Raw genomic sequence first — 8,608 nt, 5'->3', positions numbered from 1 at the left:
GAAGAAAGAGAGAAATAGGTGCCGTAGTGGAGGGCTCCGGAATAATTTCGACCACCTGGGGTTCTTTAACGTGCACTGACATCGCACAGCACACGGGCGCCTTAGCGTTTTTCCTCCATAAAAACGCAGCCGCCGCGGTCGGGTTCGAACCCGGGAACTCCGGATCAGTAGTCGAGTGCCCTAACCACTGAGCCACCGCGGCGGGTGCAATGCTGATGGCCACATTGGCGCCTTGAACCCTTTGGCAGTTCGGTCGCAGGAGTTTAAGTGATCAAATGCCCTGAAAGGCAGTGGTAGTGACGTGGTTAGCTTACCGCGTGTTCTGGTATATCAATACAAGCTGCAGGAATCATTCATGCGCCTGCAGCATAATATGACGAATATGAAGTTCTATTGTCATATGCAACGACAGGTGTCTCATTTCCCTAAGCATTTGTGCACTAAACACACTCACAGGGAGGTTAATGTTCATTACGAAGTGCAGGCAAGACCCAAGTTCTGCTTAAATACTTGCATTGCATTTCTGGCATTAACCTTAAACAGGCATGTTCTCAATGCCCCTTTGTGGAGTGTTGTCTCCTGAGGTGCTTCATGCAGAGATTGATCCTTTTGTAGGTGGTGGCACCTGCGGCACCATGTCATGCTTTTAGCCACAGGAGGGCCAGAAAGAGGGTTTGATGAAGTGAGCATAACTGAGGTATGTCTGGCTTCAGGCACATAACCTCTCATAGAACCAGTGCATAACAAATTAAACTCTGCACATGAATTTTATACATTAGCATATCATAAAGACCCTTTACAGGCTTATAGAGCTGAAAAGTGCCTGTAAATAGGCCACTGAGATACTGTCAAGCTAGTCATAGGTGTTTCAAACAAGAGAGAGTTACTTACAGGGGTATTCCAACAGTTTGTTTCAAAGCAAATAAAAAATGAACAGTGTAGCAAAAAATTCATTGAAGTATTAATTTCATAGTAATAGATCTGACTCAAATACGAATCGCATAATTGTACGTCCCAAATGAACTGAAAAGATTTACTCAAGCAATATGTACTAATATTCACCCATACATGAATATTCGATGCGAAATACGCAGTTGTGTGACCCATCGAAGTGCATGATGTGACACTCCAGTACGATGCTATCACCTACGGGGAAAAGTAGTAATACCTAGCTACTGGTGCACTCACTAAAACAATGCTGGCTGAGCACAGCTGCATTTAACTGAACAAGCTCTGCCAGTTGCTTGGCTGTGTAAGCGTTTTGTTTTGAGGTTCTTTTGCACATGCACAAAGCTCGTGTTCATAACAATATTGATTGTACATTGATCTCGCAGGTTCTGGAAACTGTTGTCTTTCACTGCTATTGCTAGTGCAGCATCCTGTGATAAACACAGAATTTGTGGGCCAACAGCCAAGTGCTTACTCTAAATAGATGAGGGGGGCAGTGAGCAAAGTGTTCGCTGTGTTGAAGCACCGGAGCTGTAATAATGCACTGGCATGCCGATAGCGCCTTGCCCGCTTTGTGTGACGCAACCCGAATACAAATCAAGGACTCGTGCAAAGAACAGGCTTGCTCTCTGCCTGGAACTGGTGTTAGTTACTGAAAACTGCTGCGTACGGTTGCCAGAAGGTTTTTTGCAGTTACACTTCTGTCACCTTTTCGTTGGTGATTGCTTTCTTATTTTTCTGTGGCTTGCTTTTCCTTGAATTTCTATTTTCAGATCACGAATATTTTCATTTCAGACGCTTCCATGACCCGCACAATCTTTGGATACAAGCAGAGAGATAGGAACATTTTCAGCATGTCCAAGTCATGACCCTAGTAACATTGAGAATTATGCCTCAAGCTAAATAAAAACAATGTCTTATTAATTTATGTGTTCTTGTCCCACTTAGCATGGGCCATTTAGAGGTTTCATATACGTTATGTCCTGAAAATGCTTCATGCATTAACCTAGCCGTATGCCATTGTTCGCGGTACTTTACAAAATACACGCAAAGCAGCCTATTGCAGGTCTTACCGATTGATCAAGGTGATAAACTTGGCCCTGCCACTGCCGTCAGCAAAGTCTGGAAGCTGCACCCTCGAGGCGAATTCCAGAGCCTTGCTCACAGAACTGCTGAATGTCTGTGTGGCTAGTCTACCTTTCATCACGAGTTAAAGGAAACAAAAGCAGGTCAGTTGAACTAGTGCTGGCGACTTTACAGGGGTTACCTCACCTGTCGATAGCACTCGATGTGGGCTCTTGAAAGTTTGTTGGCTGTACGCAGCCCTTCCTTATCCTGCAGGTCGTGGAGGCTTCCACTGTACTTCCACTGTATGGTCTGTAGAGTAGAGAGACACAGGGTTTTGGGTTAATTTTAAAGCACTCCTAACTTTCTAGGCATTTGCCACCTTTCGTGAATACTAAAGGTCCTGTTTGTTCATTTTTTCATTTTTGCAGCTGCACTGTATAAAAGGAGCTGCATGTAATTTTTCTCCTGCAGTGTCCTTAGGTAATCACTTTAAAGCAGACTTGAAATCTAAATAATCGTCTGTGTTTCATGTAAATTTTTATTACTAAAGCATAGCCATGCTGCAGTGGCTCAGTAGTAGGGGTGCTGAAGTACTGAGTCGGGCGACTAGTGGCTCATCCCAGCCATGGCGGCTTTGTTTCAAGGGAGGAGAAATGCAAGACGCCTTTGTACCGTGCCATATAAATGCACATAAAATAATTCCAGCTGATCACTGGAGCCTGCAACGGCTTTCACTGAGTCACTTTGGGACATTAAACTCCATAAATCATGAGTTAAGCGACGGAGTGAAGGTGATTTTTGCACAGGGATAGTTGAGTACAATAAAATCGCTTTAGTGATGGAAATGGGAGAATTGAGAATCAGATGGCGGAAATAACAAAAAAGCAGATTTGAGAAAACTAAGCTTTTCTGCATCTATAACATTTATTATATTTTTTACTGAAATATTTCAATCAAAGACTACTTCCAAATGAAATGTATGGACAGTGTAAACATACGCAGGTAGTGCATGCTAGTTTAGAACTTTCAGGCTTGTTTTCTCGAAAAAGGGCAAGTTATAAGCTCGGCGACAGCAGATTTTGAAATGCAGGTACTATTGCCACAGGCCATTTTTTTCTGAACAAGATGGCATACTATCAACTACAACTTTTGGATCATTACATACTTTCGTTGCTGATGAACCTCTCTTATTTTAAAGCATTTTCCATTATGCGAAGTGATTGCAATGATCACTACCATTTTCATTCTTTCTTTTGTAATATTTTTCATGATGCCAATCACGATTTAAACTCGAAGTGAAGGAAGAAAATTTTCTCTTGGCATAAAAGCAAAATGGTCATCTGCTACACTCTTTTAATTTCAGAGCAGCCAGCATCTTTTTGATATATTTTCTGGTCATGACATATGAACAAAGCCATTGGCACAGTCAAGGAGATTCACATGATGCTCCTTTCTTTTGTCATTCAGACATCCAAGCCTGATGTGACTGTTGTTCCTTACAGCATAATCTTTTACACGATTACATTTCTCCTCACTGTCCTTGATCTCAATCTTTTGTGAGTGCAGCTTTGTGAGTAGCTTTAGTTTGTGTACCAAACAATGAACAGCAGCCCATTTAATATATTTTGTAGAGGCATTACATGGGCTGCTTTAACACGACAGCATTAAGGGTCCCATTCTGCAAAAAAAATTCTAGCATCGCTGTTCTCAGCATTGTGAGCAAAGAAATGATGGGCATTCCTCTGGTAGCTGGCAGGTGACACAGGCGGGCTCTGATCGGTCAACTGATTACGTGACGTCACAAGACCGCATGACATGGCAGAGTTGGTAGGAGATGGGAATCGAACCCAGGTCTCTTGTCAGACACTTCCCCTAGGCCACACGGACACATTTGTACAGCTTTATTGAAGTGGTGCTTTATGTCTATGCCGGGTGGTCACTAATATAACATGGTAGCTGTTGACTGTATGGTAATGAGTATGCGTGAGATAATAGATGCACAAATTGAGGGATTAGTCATCCAGCGGGTAACGAAGCGTATGTACGCATACAAAGACCCGGAAGAAAAACTGCAGACGAGAGCCATTATTATCGCTGACGCGTCATGCTATTAAAGGCGGAGCTCAAGTGTCCTCCAAATTTCTTTTTGCTGACAACTGAATATACTTTTTAGTTTTCTCATCGCGAAAATGTAGTATTCCTTACCCCATAGCCGCTGCTGACCAGAAAACCTTTGTCCTCAAGCAGATTCCTGAGCAGCTTTATGCCATGGCAGGCATCAAAAAGCACGAAAATGTTTGCAGAAAAAAGGTCTTCAGGTCATTGTATGACTGCTCTTAGACCTGACAGCCAAGCAGCTTTGCCATCGACACATTTGTGCGGAGACAATTGCACACAACAGCCACTACTGTCAGCCCACACTCGGTTATACAGTGTGTGGCGTCGAGGAGCAAGTTCTTGAGCACTTCACCATAGAGGCCAGCACTGAGGTTCCGGGGTCGAACCTCGAACTAGGACGAATTTTTCTTTAACTACGAAGTTTCTGAGCAAGCTGTATAGCTTTCCTTTGTAGCCGTATGGCTGCGCTTGGGTGGATGCCATTGAGTAATTACTCCTTTATTACAAATGAACTCCACCTTGGGGGATTCCCCTAAACATTTGACCAACATTGTTCCCATTTCGAGTTATTGATGAATTCGTTCTCGCCCTACCATAAGCTTGCCGTCCCGGTTAGCTCAGTTGATAGAGCGACTGCTCCGGTGAAGCAGTGGTCCGGGTTCGAAGCCCGACCAGAACGAATGTTTCTTTAACTGCGAAGTTTCTGAGAAAGCTGTATAGCTTTCCTTTGTAGCCGTATGGCTGCATTTGGGTGGATGCCAATGAGTAATTACTCCTTTATTAGGAAATAGCCAGATGGCAACTTCCACAGTGCTGCTATGCCAACCACCATGAACACAAACGCTTCTTAGGCTAGCGGTGCATCATCGACATTTTCAGGTTGTTGAGAGTGTCCCAGGTCTACATAACTGATGAGACAGCCACTGGAATCAACCTCACAAGCCTTTCTTATGCTCATACCATCAAGTACAATGGAGCACAGGCGCTCCCGCGTCGACTCCTGCCCATGTTTGACCTTTAGGTTGTTGGGAACTTCAGCAGTAAAGCCCGGCCAGCCACTGACAACTTGTAGGCACTGCCTGATAGCCGGTACACTGGCCGTAGGAGACAGTGTACCCAAGTCTTCATTCATGTGCCCCTTGTGAATAGTAGTACAGTGTGGAAAAAAACTTCATCTCATCACTATACCTTCTGCGACAGGAATGCTCTGTTGTTGTTGTTGTTGTTGTGTGCCTTTTTTTTAAAGTAGTTTTTCATCTTCCTCCTCCCATCATCATCGTCCCCCATTGTGACCTTCTTTTATCTCCTCTTCCCGTCCCCCAGAGCAGAGCAGCAGGCCAGATATTTATTTTTCAGGCCAACCTCTCTGCCTTTCCTATCAATAAACCCTCTCTCTGTTGCTGCATTTTCACTCCATATTTTTAAAATCTCTTGTGGCAGATTCCTAAACTCTTCAAGCTTTTTTCAGATTTTTGTGAAAGCAAATTTTTCTCCATCTCCTTAATGACATTTTTTCATGTTCTACATTTTTTTCATATCTGGTCATTTTGCCACGCAGCACTTTAAATTTCTTTCGGGCAGATGCAAGACTTTTCTCCAGCAGCTTCAGCCTGTCCTCAGTTATTTTTTTGCTGTATGCGTGGTCATGCTTTACTGGCGATGGCTTCTGTTCTGCTGGCAGGGAGATTGCAGCATCTCGCTGATCTGTTGAGCATGATGATGGTGTTTTTTCTCCCTGTGGAACCGTGTCAGCACATTCACTAGGTTGCGGTGCTTCCTGGGAGAGAAAGACATGCGTGCTCAAGTTTCGTGTTTGACATTGTTGTACATTTTTAGGCTTGGTTAATAGGGGTTTGACCTCCCAAAGCAACTCAGGCTATGAGAGACACCGTAGTGAAAGGCTCCGGAAATTTTGACTACCTGGGGTTCTTTAACGTGCACTGACATCGCACAGTACACGGGCCTCTAGAATTTCGCCTGCATTGAAATTCGACCGCCGCGGCCGGGATCGAACCCGCGTCTTTCGGGCCGGCAGCCGAGCGCCGTAACCACTTAGCCACCGCGGCGGCTCCGTTGTATATTTTTCAGCATCTCTGTTGTAAGACCACTGCCACTTGTATGAAATCAGGCCAAGAGGTTGTCCCAAATTCCAGCGTCCATTTATCCCACAGAACTTTATCCCTCTGTAAAATACCTGCCAAGTGTGCTCAATGTTTTTAAATGTTTATGGTAATACTTGTACCAAAGACCTGCCCCCTGGCAACTATAGTAAGTTACATCCCATTTCCTGATTAGCACTGTGCCTGCACTGCATGATCTTGTCAGTGAAGATACATTTTTTATTTATTTTATTTACTACTGCGGACACAGTCCAAGCAGGGCGGGCGAACAATTCAATCAAACCACAAAAACGCAACACTTCAAGAAAATGACAAAATATAGCAATTGGTTAAAACTCACAGGTCAACGGTTTAATTAGCTGATTCCTATCACCTATTGTGCGTGGAAAGAACGAAAACTTGTGTCCGTTCTAGCGAATATAGGGATTAGAGAACTGGGATGGTGTTGACGAGTTTGTCTGGTTGGTGCCAGCGTAAAGTATGATGAGGATCCAACCAAGTTTGTTATGTAATAAGAGAGAAATAAATTCTAACCCAAGTTTCTTCTTTGATGTTAAAGTGGTTCAATTTTATTAATCTCCATTAATGTGGTTGGGGAGTCCGTGCTTGCATATCTATTAAAAATAAACCTCACAGCTCTCTCTGTATTCATTCCAGACTTTTTACGTTAAATTTAGTATACGGGTCCCACACTATGCAAGCATATTCGTGTTTAGGTGTAATTATTGAATAATAACAAAGTAGCTTTATGTTAGACAGGGCATTTTTTAGTTTATGTCTTCAGGAGCCCAATTTTAGAAATGCAGCAGAGCAGATATTGTTTATGTGCAAGTTCGACGATAGATTGCTACTTATGGTTACTCCTAAGTATTTGTAGCTGGATACTTGTTGAAGAGGGAGAGAGCCTAATTTATATGCGTAGCTATGACGTATGGTTTTCCGAGTTATCGGCATATAAACACTTTCATCAGCATTCAGAATCATGCCCCATCGTTTGCACCATCCGAAAACGTTGTTCAAAGCATTGTCCAGGTCACTTTGATCTTCCTTATTTGTAACTTCTCGGTGTATAGAATGCAACCATCAGCGAACAATCAAATATGCACTGGTGGGAAAAGCAGAGGGCCCAAAACACTTCCTTGGGGAACACTGGATGAAATTGGAACAGAGTTCGAACATTGTCCACCCACCTCAACAAACCGTTTGCAGTCTTTTAAGTATGCAGTAATCCATGTTACTAAAATATCAGGAATGCCAACTGCTTTAATTTTAAAAATTAGTTTATCATGAGGAACTTTGTCAAATGCCTGGCTAAAATCCAGAAATATAGCATTGCTTTAGCCTTTATTATCTATACAGGAAGCAAATGAATTTATTACTGTAATTAGCTGTGTTACCGTAGAGAATCATTTTCTGACCCTGCACTGGAAGCTAGTTAGCACGAGATTTACTTATAAAAATTCGTTCATACAGTGTGCAACTATATTATGTTCTAATAGCTTACAGCACGGGGACGTCAATCATATGGGACAGTAGGTTTGCAAAAGAAGACGGTCTTCTTTTTTCATGAAAGGGAGTAATTCGGGCTGTCCTCCAGTCATCAGGTATTTTGCCTATTGACATTGAAACGCGAAAATTATCACAAGGAATTTAGCAAGAGTTTCGGCATAGCGTTGTAGAAATGCGTTCGCAATGTTGTCAGGGCCACATCACGTTTGGTTTTCAGATTCAGTAACATGGAAAAGACACCAGGGTAAGAAATAAAATTCACTTTGGCGGGATAATACGCTCGGCTGTTGTCGATACATGTGCTCGGGGCAGAAACAGAAAATATACTTTGAAAATAACTATTAAAATGCAGAGCAATAGCCTTAGGATCACATACCTTAGTGTTGTTCACCAAAATTTGTGTGACTGGTTTCTTTTTTTCACTAACATAATTCCAAAACTTACATGGCTCAGTTTTTATAAAATTTTGAAGGGATGTGTTGAAGAAATAATCTTTTGAATCGCGTAAGGCACGTGCTAGATTGTCCAGTAATTCCTTGAGCACTTCAGGATCTGCGCATTTCTTCTTGTGCCGTTTTACCCTTCGTCTGATTTGAATTATAGTGTGTGTCATTTATGAGGTTTCCTTTGAAGTAAAATATCAACTTTTACTGTTTGCCGAGCCAAGAACTTGTGCTCCTAAATTTGGCCGCTGCTACTCTCTATGTTGTGTGCTTGCTAATTGATGAAATGCAATAAAATATGTGTGTGCATACCCACCTGTGTGCCCCCAGAGTAGCGTGAAAACTGCGATGGCACTGCGCCTTCATGCAGCGCGCACCGACGCCCAGCTCTAAAATTGCTTG

The sequence above is a fragment of the Amblyomma americanum genome, chromosome 3 (genome assembly GCF_052857255.1).
Source record: "Amblyomma americanum isolate KBUSLIRL-KWMA chromosome 3, ASM5285725v1, whole genome shotgun sequence".
NCBI classification, from domain to species: domain Eukaryota; kingdom Metazoa; phylum Arthropoda; class Arachnida; order Ixodida; family Ixodidae; genus Amblyomma; species Amblyomma americanum.
This window is presented reverse-complemented; position numbering follows the sequence as displayed.